The sequence below is a fragment of the Arvicola amphibius genome, chromosome 13, assembly GCF_903992535.2.
Source record: "Arvicola amphibius chromosome 13, mArvAmp1.2, whole genome shotgun sequence".
NCBI lineage: Eukaryota > Metazoa > Chordata > Mammalia > Rodentia > Cricetidae > Arvicola > Arvicola amphibius.
The window spans coordinates 45,330,657-45,346,548 of record NC_052059.1 but is presented as its reverse complement, the minus strand read 5'-3'; positions in this window follow the sequence as shown (position 1 = coordinate 45,346,548).

The following is a 15,892-nucleotide window of genomic DNA, read 5'->3' as shown; positions in this document are numbered from 1 at the left end:
ATACGCATTAGCTTCTTCCCACTAGTTATTGTCTGGATCCATTTGCTCATGTCCACACTGACAGTGCCTTGATTTAGATCCTACCCTCAAGAGCCATGAAACTTCTTTCTCAGCTTCCAGGAACGTGACACTCCCAACACCAAACCCATTCCCCACCTTCAAGCCACCAGATTCTTTACAGAAAGCCCTTCTGACTTGGTTATTCTTTTACTTAAGAAACCATCCATGGCAACTAAAATATCAGAAGACTCATACCCTGTTGTAGATATCATGTCGTGGGAAGTGATATGCCATTCTGAGGTTGGGTTTGAGAAGGTTTCTTTCAATATTTTTGCAAGGCACTCTAGCTTTGTAATAAGGCAAAGGTAAAACGCTGAAAAGTCACAGACAAAAAGCAGGCCTTCAGGGACTGCAGGGACGGACCAGCAAATCACAGCACTTGCTGTTCTTACAGAGGACTCGAGTTCAGATCCCAGCCCCCATCTGTAACTCTAGGCCCAGGACAACTGACACTCACTCTCTTCTCCACGGGTACCAGGCATGTGGTACTCAGATAAACCTGAAAACAAAACACTCAGGCACATAAAATAAAATAGAAAAATCTTCAAAAAATGTAAACAGGTCTCCAAAAATCAGTCGGTTTTTACTATAAAATGACTAGTTTGACCTTTAAGGATCTAAAACAATGATAAAATGCTCTTCCTATGAATGTATATCAAAAATCTCAAAAAGGTAGCAATCTGGCCCTATGTTTACTAGTGATCCCACCCTTCCCCCACCCTTCTGGGGGAGTGTGATTCCTTTTAACATTTAAAGACACTAATATAGTCCAAGAAAACTGTTCAATCATTCAAGGTCAAGGTGACTCAGTGATTCAGGCAGCACACACCACCACTGTGCAGCTCCCACTGAATGTCGAGCCAAGATTAACCCTCAACCCTACGAAACGTAAAGATGGTAAAGCCAGTGGTCTCCCAAATAGACCAACCCATTCCTAGCCTGGCTCTTCCCGGCTCTCTCCTATGTTCTATGACCAAAGTGAGCCTTTTCTGCGTGGCAATTTCTGCCTGCTCTCAACCGCCTGAGGATGAAACAACTGGCCAGCTTGTGAAGCCATTCCTGGGGCCTTCTGTTCTGCTGCTAATGAACTGCTATCATTGTCCTGATGAACCGAAGCCACTGCCATGCTAGACTCTAGAGGGGAATAGCAGGAGAGGGTGGTTCACAGAGACCAGAAAAGAAAAAAAAAATGGTGGCAGAGCAGCAGAAACACAAACAGAAGGAGCCATCACTCCTGAATCCAGGACATCTGGTTTCAGAGGGTCCTTGAAACCAGTGGGAAGAGACAGGAAGAAGAAACTGAGATGCTGTTCTGTGCCCCAAAGGTGGGCTGCAAATTTATCATGCCCAAGGACGTCCCCCCATCTCCCCATCCCCTCCACCTTTCAGGAATATTCCACCTCTAACACTAAGAGTAAGCCCTAAACTCAGAACCGTGCTCCTGGGCTCCTCCCAGCTGCTCTGCACCTCGCCTTTCCAGCTAGAGCCTGCTCTGCCAGAACACGCCCACCCGTGGCCTGGGGCTCCTGAGCTGACATTTTAATGGGCATGATCTTTCTGAGTCCAACCTCTCTTGAACCCCCTGACCCTTTTCTGCAAGCCCTGCTGGACACCAAAGGCCAAGTCATAGCATCCTTGAGACGGGGCTGGGGGTACTCCCTCCCCAAGCATCCTTACCCCTTCCCTGTTCTCCTAGAAGAGCAATGCCTTATGTAACATTAACTGGGGTTTCTGAAGCTTGTCTGAACAACAGCCCCAGTACACTCAGATAGTGGAAATGATCTCCCTGTAAAATAAATTCATGGGGCCACTTAACAGAGTAGCTGCAGGGGTCTGGCAGGGAGCCCGCACCTCCTGCTGCCAGGAGTTAGTTTCTCTTTAATCTCCTTTCTTTGCCACTTTCTTTTCATTTCAGGTTACTGCTCCCAATGTTTTTGAAACAGGTGACTCCAGCCATGCTAATAAAGCAAGGTGTGATAGCATCTCCTCTGACTTCAGATGTCAAACGCTGCAGAGAAGAGGGGAAAACACTTTTAAATGACCACATCCTCTTAGTAACATTCCAGGGGAGAGACTGCTTATCTTGATTTTAATTTTTCCCCCTTCCATCTCCTTTCATCTCTCCCTCTAAAAACATAGCTCAGAGAAAGATCACCCATGAAGAACTTATCAGAAAGACATTGCTAGCATTTAGTGGTTCTCCACCGAGCCCAGAGGAGCACAGGGAGATTAACGGAAAGGATTGCAGGGTGGGGGCGGGGTGACGATAGTGCCTGATGGGAATATACTTTAGACTTTGGAAGCACAGCCACAGGTTATAAACGCAAGTTTGAACAAATTTGCATCTTAAAGTAATATGAGCAAGGCATGGCCTCGAGTTCACCCTCCAGGTTCCCTCTGAAGTAGGCCAATCACGTGGTCTGTATGTGTCAGACGGACAGGGGAGAGTGGTTAGTTTACTTATGAAATTCCATTTTTTTTCAATCTCTTAAAAAACCTTTGATTTTTGAACAGGTAATTTTTTTTCAAGACAGGGTTTTTCTGTATAATAGACCTGGCTGTCCGGGAACTCACTTTGTAGACCATGTTGGCTTCAACTCACTGAGATCTGCCTGCCTCTGCCTCCCAAGTGTTGGGATGGCTGGAAAAGATGACTCAGCAATTAAGAGCACCAGCTGCTCTTCCAGAGATTCTGAGTTTAATTCCCAGCAACCACAGAATGACTCCCATCTGAAATGAACAGGTCATCTTTGCTTGCCCTTAAAACTGTGGCTTTAAAAGTCTCTTCTCCAGCAAGAAGAAACTTGATCCAGAGTCCTCAGTGTTTGCCGTGGCTGTGCAGCATATTTGATTCTGGAATGATCTCTGTCAGTGCTGGCAACTCTCAGCAGGTCCTAAGCTCTCCTTCCGATCTGCTGCCCATCAGTCAAGCGTTTTCCCTAATCGAGCTTCTCAACCAGAATCCCCGTTGGCACTGATGAGTCTGGAGTCTGGAACCAATTTTAAGCAAGGCATTTCCAGAAGACAGCAGGGACATAGGTGGACACATAGACATTGACCTCTGAAAGGGCCAGCTCTAGGCAAATATCAAGTCAATAGCCCCAACCATTGGAGCCAGAGCCACATGCTAATCCAAGGTCAGTAGCATTTTCAGTCACAAAAGCAAAACGAAAGAGCCCGATGGAACTTCTAGACCAAACGTCAAGTGTCCAAATGCCTGAGCCTATGAGATAGACATTAGACCGTGACCAGTGCCTTCATCTTGTTAGCAGAGGTTCTAGCCTGCAGATGGAAATTCCCCCACCACAGGTCAGAGACAGAGATAGAGCAGCTGACCCCTAAATCTAAAATGAGCTGCGGTTAGCAGCAAGGTGGTGGTGGGGGGGGCGGGTGGCATGGTATAAGTGGCAAGCTCTTTCAAGGAAGCATCTTGAGATAAGCAAAGACTCCATGGTCCTTGAGCTGAGAAATGTACACACAGCACCTTTGATGAACAAGAACAAGTGACCAAAGAGGAAACGGGTCTTCTTGCAACATCAGGGTCACACTGAACACAGTATAACAGAGGGGTTCTCAGCAGTGCACAAAGCCATGGGGGCCTGAATCCGTCATCGTGGAGGAGGGACCACTAGACACCAAACTTGAACAGGTGTGAAGGTAACTCACTAGGTCAGTGTGCAAGCTCTCAATTTCAGATGCTCAGCCCTGGCCATGGGGGACTTGCACAACTGCGGAAGAAACATTCTTGTTGCTTTGAGCAGTTGGCCAATCAAGAGATTAGAACAGAAATGAGGGCCTTGCCCTCTCTCTGCCTCTGACTGCTGCTGCTTACCCATGTAAGCCAGCACTGACAACAGCAAGAAATGGTGTAACATCAGTATACTGACTGAACACCTGTCAGAGGCCCTGAACCGGCTGCTTTCAGCTGTGATCAGAGCCCCAAGGACACTGAGACATACATTATGTCATCCTCGTGTTACAGATAAGAAAGACAAGGTCCAGAGACATTACACTCTCACATCTTGTAAGCGCCAGCACCTACTCATGACTTGAGACCGTTTCTGTCAACTTTGAAACCATTTTCTCCTATGGCCCTGTATTGCAGGCCTTGTTCCCAGCTCTGCAGCCTCTGGTCCTTGTTCCATCTCTTTCCACTTACAATATTACCCAGTCCAGTTCCTACCCGCAAGGGGAAACTTGCTAGGAAGTACCCACTTCCTTTTGATCTTCTGACAAGGTGTAGGGAACAAAACTAAGTGGTTGGCACCAAAACAAACAGTAGAGGTCAATGCCAGAGATGGCTCGCGGTCAGGATCCCAGTAATGAAGACAGGAATCGGAATACAGTTAGGTCACCCAAAGAGAGCTGGAGCTTGGGTTGGTTACTTTTCTAGTGCCCTGATTTAAAAAAAAAAAAAAAAAAAAAAAAAACACCATGACAGAAGCTAGAGAGTTGTCCCAGTGTTTAAACCATCACACTTGTTGCTCTTGCAGGGGACCCAGGTTCAATCTCTAGCACTCCCCAGTGAGTCACAACCCTGTTACTTCAGTTCCAAAAGATCCAATGCCTTCTTCTGACCTCTGTGGGTGCTAAGCACACATGTGGTGTATGTACACATGTACTTGAAGGTGAAATAGTCATACACGTAAAATGAAAATAAAGGAAATCTAAAAAAAAAATTCAAAACACCATGACCAAGGAATTTATAGGAGGAAAGGTTTGTTTGGGGGCCTACATTTCTAGAAGTTTCACGACAGGGAGCACAGCAACAGGCAGGTAAGCACAGCAATAGGCAGGTAAGCACAGCAATAGGCAGGTAAGCACAGCAATAGGCAGGTAAGCACAGCAACAGGCAGGTAAGCACAGCAATAGGCAGGTAAGCACAGCAATAGGCAGGTAAGCACAGCAACAGGCAGGTAAGCACAGCAATAGGCAGGTAAGCACAGCAACAGGCAGGTAAGCACAGCAACAGGCAGGTAAGCACAGCAATAGGCAGGTAAGCACAGCAATAGGCAGGTAAGCACAGCAACAGGCAGGTAAGCACAGCAATAGGCAGGTAAGCACAGCAATAGGCAGGTAAGCACAGCAATAGGCAGGTAAGCACAGCAATAGGCAGGTAAGCACAGCAATAGGCAGGTAAGCACAGCAATAGGCAGGTAAGCACAGCAATAGGCAGGTAAGCACAGCAATAGGCAGGTAAGCACAGCAATAGGCAGGTAAGCACAGCAATAGGCAGGTAAGCACAGCAACAGGCAGGTAAGCACAGCAATAGGCAGGTAAGCACAGCAATAGGCAGGTAAGCACAGCAACAGGCAGGTAAGCACAGCAATAGGCAGGTAAGCACAGCAATAGGCAGGTAAGCACAGCAATAGGCAGGTAAGCACAGCAATAGGCAGGTAAGCACAGCAATAGGCAGGTAAGCACAGCAATAGGCAGGTAAGCACAGCAATAATTAGAGTGATGCTGGAGATTTGTTTCTATTGTCGCCCCAAGGCCACCAATGGAGTAGACCACAGAGTTTTCTGGCCAACTTGGAGGAAGCTAGAGGGTCACAGAAAGGAATGGGGAGGGGCTTAAAAGATACGCGGCCTTTCGATTTGGGGAAGTGGAGAAGAGGGGCAGTTGATTCTCTGCCGCTCCATGTATCTATCAGGTTTATTCCCTAATAGCTGACTCCCAATCTTCATTTTTTAATAAAATAATGAAAGAAGCCACAATACTGGAGCAGCAATTGAGAGCGCATATCTTAAACCACAAGGAGGAAGCAAGGGCTTGAAGCTTTTGAAACCTTAAATTTGGCTCCCTGTGACATGCTTCCTGCAGCAAGGCCACACCTACTAAGCCTCCCAAATGTCCAAGTCTTTCAGGACACATTTCATTCAAACCATCCCAGGGCTAGTCTCAAGACTAGCCAGCAAGCAAAGGGAGAAAGGGCAGTAATTCTTGGTAGAAAGTATAGAAGAAGAGTCCATAGGTCAATGTAGGTCTTGAGATGGCCGGAATTGATAGGAAACCCAAATCTGAAGTGGATGTCCATTGGCCAAATTCAAAGTCCCTCTGGTTTTCTCTGAGAGGCAGAGATCTTTGTCACTGTGGGTGCTTCTGTCCCCATTTCAGAAACCAGAAACAGCATCAGCTCAGCGTCCCTCACCCAGAGACTGAGAAATTCCCACCTACACAAGGCAGATTTAGGGACACCGGGAAAAGCATTGCTGATCCCCAAAACATCCACCACCATGATCCCCAAAACATCCACCACCATGATCCCCAAAACATCCGCCACCACCATCTCACTGTGGCACGTTTGACCGGAGAGTAGGACAGAATGGACACACTATCCATTCCGCGTCCCTTGCATCTATCCCAGTCTTTCCCTTCTTATTAAATAAATCTTCAGCAGTCTGTGAGACTGCAGAGACTCTAAGAGCCACAAAACCCAACTGGAGGAGATACGGCGCGCGCACACACACACACACACACACACACACACACACACACACAGCGCACAGTGACAGCTGAGAGCAAGCCAGCAGCCAGTTTGCAGGCCAGAGCTGTCAATACTATTTCTGGCTGTCAGACTTTTTCTCTGTGATGCTGGATAAGTGCCTAAACCTCTCTGTACTTTCATTCATTCATGAATAGTATGTCTAATCCCTGTCTCATAAGAATGCTATGAAAATTAATGAGCACATAAAAAAAATACCTAAACAAAACTGATGGAAAAGTCCTTCGTACACCCTAGAGATGCAATAAACGCCAGGTAATCTAATTTAAAATACAGATGTGTTTCCATTTCCATGAGAGAACATTCAGTTTCACCAGGCCAGGATAATGTGGGTATTTTTAAAAGATTCTAAGCTGGAAGCAATACATCCTATAAGTGTCAAAAAAAAAAAGAATTAATTTCTTGGTTTAACATTTAAATATCAATAACCTTTATGAGGTCCCACAATGTGCTAGCTGCCACGCTAAGCATTTTTTTTTTACCTCGTTTAATCTGGAATAACCCATATGGGTGGGGGCTTCTTCCTAGTACGCATTTTACAGATATAAAGACAAATTCTAAGAAATAAAATGATCAGCTGCAAGCTCTGTGGATAATCAGTGCTGAAGATGAGCCCAGACCTCTGCAGTGCCTGGCTTCTCACCTTACTCCGTTAAGCCACACTGCCTTCGTCAACACGGATGCAGGGCCCACGGCACAGGGAATGACTATAGAGTTTGAAACACGAGAAATAAATTAAAAATAAGCCTTGGCCGAGCAGCGAAGGGAGACGGCTTTGAAAACTTCTAAGTGCTCATTAGTTCCGAGGATGATATAGTTAATAAATTACCTGTGAAATTAGCAAACAATAGGAAAGCAACATGCAATAGGGCGAACTCTTACTGACATTCCCTTTGCTGCTAAGTTCATTTTGAATCACCATATTCATGATAGGGCTTTCTCGGAACTCAGAGCTCCATGGTCCCCATATAGGTAAGAGTTCTTACCAATTGGGGCCATGTCTCCACTAGTCCTAATACGCTGTACAAAAGGCAGGTCGCTCTCATCTCCAGAAAATATAGTAGGCTTGAATGACACTGACGACAGCCAATCAATCACCAGTCACTAAAACAGCCGTCCTCTTCAGCTACCAAGTCCCACAACTCCACAAAGACACTTTGGAAGCAAACATTTATTGTGATTCACTGGCATAAATTATCATGCTCAATTCTCTCCCGTGTCTAACTTATGGTTGAGGCTGACGAGGGGCGGCTCTCAACTGACTCCCAGTTGTTCTCCCTGCCGCTTGACAGCTGAGCGACCTATGATTAACACACCAAGCTCCGAGGGGAGCAATTGGCTGCAGGCCCCAGGGTGGGTTGCTGACCCCCAGCTTCCTCCAGCCCACATGGTGTCCACCTGTTTCCTCTTTCTCAGCCAAGCGGTTCTCAAGACACTGCCTCTAGCCCAGAGGCAGGGAAGAACTCCATTGCCCTGAGCCGGGTGTAGTCAGCCTTGTAGGACTGGCTGCTGCAGAGGGAAACCTGAGAGAGGCTACTGGGGTGTCTCCAGGCCACCTGCAGACTCCATCTCTGGTCACAATCAGGAAGTACGTGGTATGGGAGGGGAAGGCATACTGTTCTCCCTAGGAAGGAACTGCAGAAGAGTTTAAAGACAAAAAGGCAAGTTGCCTGTGGGGCCACATTCACCCACATCACTTTAGATGAGGCCAGCTTCGCGTTAACAGAAACAGACAGCCTCCCACCTCGTGGGAAGAGGCATAAAAATGCCCTATGCTGCTGGGCTTCTCTGCAAACCCACCATGGTCTAAAACCCAGGCTGCCATCTCTTGTTCCTTGGATTTCTGTTTCTATTGTCGCTATCAGTGGCACAGGCTGAGGTGACCTGGCCTGAGAGATAACTGAGGCTGGGGATGAATTCCCGGGGCTGGAACTGGAGCTGGCTTGGGTGAAGATGTCTCCGCAAACCCAGCACATCCAACAGTGGAGACCATACCACGACTATAGAACAGTAACAGTCTTCTGTGTCCTTGGGTCAGGGTCGCTGCCACGGACCATGGGAAAAAGCTGAAGCACCCAAGCCTTACTCTCAAGGACTGCCATTGACAATTTTACCCTGGCTTTTTGGTTTTCATTTCATTTTATTTTGTTGTAGGGTTGTGTTTTTTTTTTTTTTTCTGGCTTTTTCCATTTCAGTGTTCACTCCACTTTTATCCTTCTCATCTCTCGTGTTTAGTACCTGGCCCTTCTTTTCTAGCTTGGACCAGGTAGCTGAGAGCAGCTGCTCTGAGAATAGGGGAGATTTCACACAAGAGCTTGGCTCTCCGTGGGTGCAAAGCTGATCCCTTCAGTCTTTAAGTTCCTCTTTGCAAAACGAGGTCACTCACACCGGTCATACAGGATGACTGTGAAGCTCGTACAACAAATATTTTTTTTAAGACGGGGGCTGTTGGGACCTAGGGAGTGATCAGCTCCATCTCTGCATCTTCTCGGCCTCAAGGCATTTGAGTTGTGACGCTGCACAAGTGAGCCTGGGCATTTTGACATGGCTTGGTGAGTGTTGTAGGATGTTGTGAAATGTTGCCCAAAGGCTCATGTGCTTGAACAATTGGTCCCCAGATGGTGGCTGTTTTGGAAGGTTGTGGTTTAAACAGATATGGCTCCCATAGACTCACGTGTTTGATGATTGACCCATAGGGAGTGGCACTAGGAGGTGTGGCCTTGTAGGAGTGGCTGTGACCTTGTTGGAGCAGGTGTGGCCTTATTGGAGGAAGTGTATCACTGTGGAGATGGGCTTTGAGGTCTCATGTGCTCAAGCTATGCCTAATGTGCCAGCCTTCTCCTGCTGCCTGCAGATCAAGATGCAGTTCCTTCTTCAGCTCCATGTCTGCACATATGCTGCCACATCTCTCACCATGATAATTTTGGACTAAACCTCTGAACTGTAAACCAGTCCCAATTAAATGTTTTCCTTTATAAAAGTTGCTGTAGTCACAGTGTCTCTTCACAACAGTAGAAACCCTAACTAGGACAGTTGTAGAACTTTTAAGAAGCTGAAGCCTCAATGGAAAGAGTTTGTCCCTGGGGTTGGGGCAGGGCTTAAGGTCTTAGATCCCAGTTCTGCCTTGCCGGCTACTGATGGCCACCTCAGACTCATACTGCCATCTTTTCCCTACCATGATGAACCATATCCTTTCTAACAATAAACTCTCCTTGGACCATCTACCTACTTTAAAAACTTTGCATTGGATTTTTAAACCCATCTTCCCAAAGGATGGATAAGTTTATGTGCCAGCTCAACTACTAATTTAGGAAGAGATCATCTCCACCAGTTTGCCACTGCTACCCTACCAAATGCCCTGTCCTAGGCAAGATGCCCTGGCTCCCTGCGGGAGAGATTTAGTCCACCTGTCAGTGTGGCATCTTGCAGCATCATCAGGGCGCTTTCAGTGAGGACACTTAAACCAAATACAGGCAGCGGACAACACCTTGGCTCAGCCTTCCTTGGCTGGATCGGACGGAGTGATGTCTAGGAGAAATAAATCATACTTATAGGTGTCTGTGAGGGTGTTTCCAGAGAAAACAAGTGTGAGCAACTGCACCTGAAGGTGCAAGAATGACCGTGAATATAAACTGTACAATCACATACGCTGGAAACCTGAGTGGAGCACGGAAGGAGGAGGAAGCTAGCCAATGTGCGCAAGCTCCATACTTCTTTAAAACTTGTTCTACCATTGCCCAGGGACTCCAGCTTTTGACTCGGGACTCTCCAAGTAAGCTTCCAGGGAGTTTCCAGGCCTTTGGCTTCAGGCGAGGACTGAATCATTGGTCCCCTTGTTCTGTGGTTTCCAGCTTCTTGGACTGAGCAGACACGTGGTTCTCTGGCTCTCTAGATGCAGGATGATCCAACTTTTCCAATCACATAAAACAATCAAATCGTGTGTGTGTGTGTGTGTGTGTGTGTGTGTGTGTGTGTGTCCCATATATATGTGATCTGAAGGGAGCTATCAACTCTCTTGGAGCACAGACACTAGGTTAAGAAACCCCAGACTGTATGACTTTTAAAATAAATATTTAACCCTAAAACTATGGAGGGCTCACTCATGTGATGACAATTTAAAAATAAAGCAATCTGTGGATAAATGACATCCACCTCTTAGGGACTATTATATCTAGGTAACTTCAAACTTTTAAAACACCTCTTTCAGGGTAGCAGATTGCATCTGTCCCAGGGAAATCCCAATTCTGTGCTACTTTCTTTCTATTCGTGAAGAGGGGCTCTTGGAACCCTGTGCCAGCACAATGGCCTGCAACCTTTTTGGTCATTCAGTGCCTGGTGGGTCCACGGGGGCAGGGCTTTTAGGTATATGTTCATGTGTGTGGTATCGGCATGTGTTTGCATGTATATGTGTCCATGTGCACGTGTGTATGTACATGTGAAGACAGAAGATGGATTTCAAATGTCTTCCTTAATCACTCTTCCGCTTACTTCCTGATTCAGGGTCTTTCACTGAGCCTGGGATTCACCAATTCAACTAGATTGGTTGTCGCATGAGCTTCGGGATCCACCTGTCTTGGTCTCCCCAATACACAGTTCTGGGATTACAGATATGCACCACCACAGCCAGCTTTTACTTGGTGGAAGGGCTTCACTCATTTAACCGTCTCCTGAGCCCATCCCGGTGTTTTGAATACATATAATACATCTTCAAGGAATACTACGGGCAAAAGAAGTGAGAAGACCAGAAGGTATCTGAAGCCTTTCAGAGCAGTTGGCATCTGACCTGGATTTTGAGATTAGAGATGTAAACAGACCAGAATGAGGAGCCTATTCTGGAAACACGGAGAGACAGAACAACATGGCAGTGTTCAGTAAGCTGTCTGGGAACCTGACTGACCAAGCAGACAGCACCATCAGTACTAAAGATGATGAGCTTGCAGTGGTTAGCGTGAGAACATTCTAGAATCTAGGTTTTGCCCCCCAGATGGAGAATCAGCCTCATCCTAAATAGGGTATAGAGACAGACTTTCCACTGAATGTTTCCCCCAGTCTCGTCACACTTTGTCAGCCTAAAACTCCCAAACCTCACAGAGTGAAATGAGAAAGGATAAAATAAATAAATAAACAAACAAACAAATAAAAAAAGAACAAATAGACTCTAAGCAAAGCTCATTCCAGAGTTCAGGAGTGGTGCTCTGTCCCGGCTGCTTCATTCAGCATCTGAATCCACAGTGCTCTGCTTAAGTCCACAAATACGTGCTAAGAAAATCTGTTTAGGGACCTGATTTTCTCCTAAAATTTTTAAGAGGATTTTTTGAATACTTTGAGACTAATGTCATGTGGTTATATTGACAGGAACATACAAATGAAAGGCCAAAGCTCTTCATTTAGAATCACAATGATTCTCTACCAGGAGGAAAAGTTCAGACTCCTTAGCTGACAATCAAGATCCTCCCCCAGAATGGTCCCCTTAAAAGATCAACTCAAGAATCATTTTCGTGTTATACAAATGATGACCAACGATGAACTTTTGCCTGGGTTTTTCCTTAGGGTCGGGGCCAATTCTATCAGCCACTTCATTCCATCCTCGGCTCCGAATGGTTGATGAGAATGCATTCCTACCAGGGACATCTCCAGATTTGGCTGGGTGCTGAGTGTTTGGCACAATCAACACGAACTGAAAAAGAGTGAAATATTGCTAGGTGGAGCTATGTCCTCCGTGGTTTTTTTTTTTTTTCTTGTTTCCATCCAAATGGCTCAAGATGGGAGGAGGAGAGGCAAAAAGAGGGAGGGGAAAACCAGGAAGGAGAGAAAAATCTGAAAGGGGAAAGGGGCAATGAAGAAAGAATAACAATAAAGATGAAGAAAAACAAAGAAATAAGACAAGTATTAGCACTGGATAAAGATTTATTGGTAGCTTACCAAATAAATAGGCCTTAGGGCTCTCACATTCAGGAACCTGTACTAGAGCAATAATGGGAGCCAATTACACACGTAAAGAACGTCTTCAGCAGGACAGAGATACCCAAGATTGGCCTCAATGGTGGCCCAGTTGTGCAGTGAGGTGGGAAGGGTGATCTAGCTTAAAAATCACAGGCGTGGACTGTGCTAAGCAGGTTACCCTGACCTTCTGTTCTAGGGAAACCAACTCAACTACTTGCCCCATCCACAGGGAGTCCGTGCACACACGTACATCTACATGCACACAATCACCAGTAAAGCATCTTGGCATTTCTTTTATATTTGTTAAATTGTGTGTGTGTGTGTTTATATGTGAGAGCAGCTGTACTTGTGTATGCAGGAACATCTCTACATGGAGAGGCCAGAAGACAGCTGCCATTCTTTCAGGTGCCGTCCACTTTGTTTGTTTGTGTTTGTTTGATTGTTTGTTTGTTTGTTTGTTTTTTCGTTCAATGGCCTGAAATCAAGCAGGCTAGACTGGCCAGCCAGTCAGCAAACCCAGAGTTCTGTCTCCACACCCCAGCAGTGGGATTACAAACTCATACCACCACACTCAGATTTTTAATTTTTTGTAGTGTGTGTGTGTATGTGTGTGTGTGTGTGTGTGTGTATGTGTGTGTGTGTGTGTGTGTGAAGTTTATGTGTATCACATGTGTGGAAGAGCCCATAGAGGAAGAGTGAGGTCAGAAACCTAAGAGCTGAAGTAATAGGCAGTTGCAAGCCAACATGTAGGGTTAGGAACTGAATCCAGGTCCTCTTAAAGAGCAGCAAGTATTCGTAAACACTAAGTTATCTCTCCAGACCCCACACTCAGCTTTTTGATCTGGGTTCTGGAAACTGAACTCAAGTCTTCCTTCTTGCAAGGCAAGCCCTTTACCAATTTACCCATCAGCCCAGCCTGGCACCTCCGTTTTAATTTTTTAATCTCTCTCTCTCTCTCTCTCTCTCTCTCTCTCTCTCTCTCTCTCTCTCTCTCTCTCTGTGTGTGTGTGTGTGTGTGTGTGTGTGTGTGTGTGAATCTCAGATGCCCATGGAGACCAGAAGTGTCAGATCTCCTGGAGCTAGAGTTACAAGTGGTTGTGAGCTACCCCATGTGGACGCTGAGAACAGAACATGTGTCCTATGCAAAAGCGTAAGTGTTCTTAACCACTGAGCCATCTCTACAGCCTCCACCTCCATCTGAAATGATCACTAACTCTATATAAAGATGACTATGGATAAGAAACAGAAAAAAAGAAACTAGACTCTATTCTTTGTTTTAGTAGTAGCTTATTTGGTAACTTCAGAGTCATGGCCTTTTTCTGGGCCCCATTTTCTTTCCCACTGCCAAACTGTGTGCTAACCTTCTGGTAGCTTGAAAGATGAGGTGAGGGAATGCATTCTGAAGGCACTTTGGAAACACGCATGTGTGATACCAATGCAAGAGATCATATCATTAAAACAGCTTTGTGAGCGACTTAGTTTTCAACTTTCTTTAAAAGCCAGATTAATCCCAAGAAACGAAGCCAATGGCAGCCCATTTATGGGAATAGTCCAAACCCGACTTTTGATTCCTGGAGCAGCTCTCTGAGTAGCTGCAGGTCCTCCTCTAGCTTTAACGAGTAGTTTTACCCTAGGGTTGCCAAAAACTAAAAGCTACTCTGCTTCCAATGATATTAAATTTAAGGTAAACAACAAATTACTTTACAGTTTATTGGTATGTTTATAGTGTGTCCCAAATCACACGTAGGGCTTGATTGCACTACAAATGCTTCCCTGATTTGTCTTAAATCCCAATTTCAATGCATTCGATATTTTATTTGCTACATCTGGCAACCTTAGTTTTTCCATGGTACTGACTTCTTGTCTCCTACACCCAAAAGCTTTTAATATGGCGATACTCAGCCTCACACCAGACAGGGCACCAGCAACTAGAATTCCATTTGTTCTGGAAACAGAGAGTGATTCTTGGTGATGTATCTCATGATATACTTAAGAATTGCTTATTATAACAACAAAAACTCAGATAATGAAAGCCTGTCCCCTTGTCCCCATCCTAACTCAGCCTTCCCACACAGCAAATATGAGTGTCAAAGTATACAGAAAACCAAGGTAACCACTCCTCTCTTGCCCCAGTAGGACTTTAATCCTAGCCTCCGGTTAAATAGGTGAGGTGCAGAGCCCAAGGCAGTTCTTTAATTCCAGGTAGACATATGAATCAAGAAAATATCCACCACTCAAGAGGAGGGTCCTCCTTGTCCCAGTCCCTTCTCTATCTATAGGTCTGACAATGTGGTTAGATTCTGAACTAATGCCCTCCACTTATCAGCTGCCTGCCTTAATAAAAGGAAGGGGGATTTGTCAGGGACCATTGTCCTAAAGGATAGCAGAGGTCTTGCCTAAGGATGTTTATGGAGAACCCGCCCCACATCCCAACTATCTTGAACTATCTGTTAACAGAACCCGCCCCTTATTCCATCTATCTTGAAAAATGTTAATGGATCACATGTTTCGGCTTACACCAGGTGCTGACTGATGACCTTCCGTTACCCCGGCAAAATCCCTACTCCTACCCCCACCCCATGTTAAGTTCCTCTTTCAAGGGCTATATAAGCTGTAACCTTCACCCCAATAAACAAGAAAGACCTTGACAAATAGAAAATAAATAAATAAATAAAAATGTTAAGATGTCACAGGAACTTTACCTTGACTAGAAAAAAAGAAAATATTCAAAGTCCCACAGTTGGGGTCACACCTAGCAATCAATCACTTGAGGCACGTATGTGTCTGTGCTTGCATGCACATGTATGTGTGTGTCTGTGTGTGTCTATGTATGTGTGCTACTTATATTTGCATTGCTGTGACAGAAACAGTTGAAGAGAAGAAAAGAACATTTTTGGTTCACAGTCTCAGGGAAGATATGACAGTGAACATGACTCCATTCGTGGGAATGTATAGAAGCAAAGGGTTCACATGATGCCAGACTAGGCAGCACAGGTCACAAGCCAGAACCAGGGCTCTATCACCTTCAAAGACCCACCACTATGTCCACTAGCCAGGTCCAACCTCTTAAAGTCTCGATAGGCCACCAAACAGTGCCATAAGCCAGAAACTGAATATTCAAATTATGAGCCTCTAAAGACATCTCATCTTCAAACCATAACACTGTGAAATTCTAATGTACATTCAAGGTTGAAAGTTAATGACTTAGCCTTTACAGATCTCCTTAGCTTTTGTTTTGTTCCATAGTACAGAAGATCAAGCCCTGAGCCTCATCTCTATAGGCAAGTCTTCAACCACTGAGCTACGTCTCCACCTTTCCATTTCATTTTTATACCCAGCCCAAGTCTTTTAAGAAGTTAAGGAACACTTTTGCCAGGGAAGCAA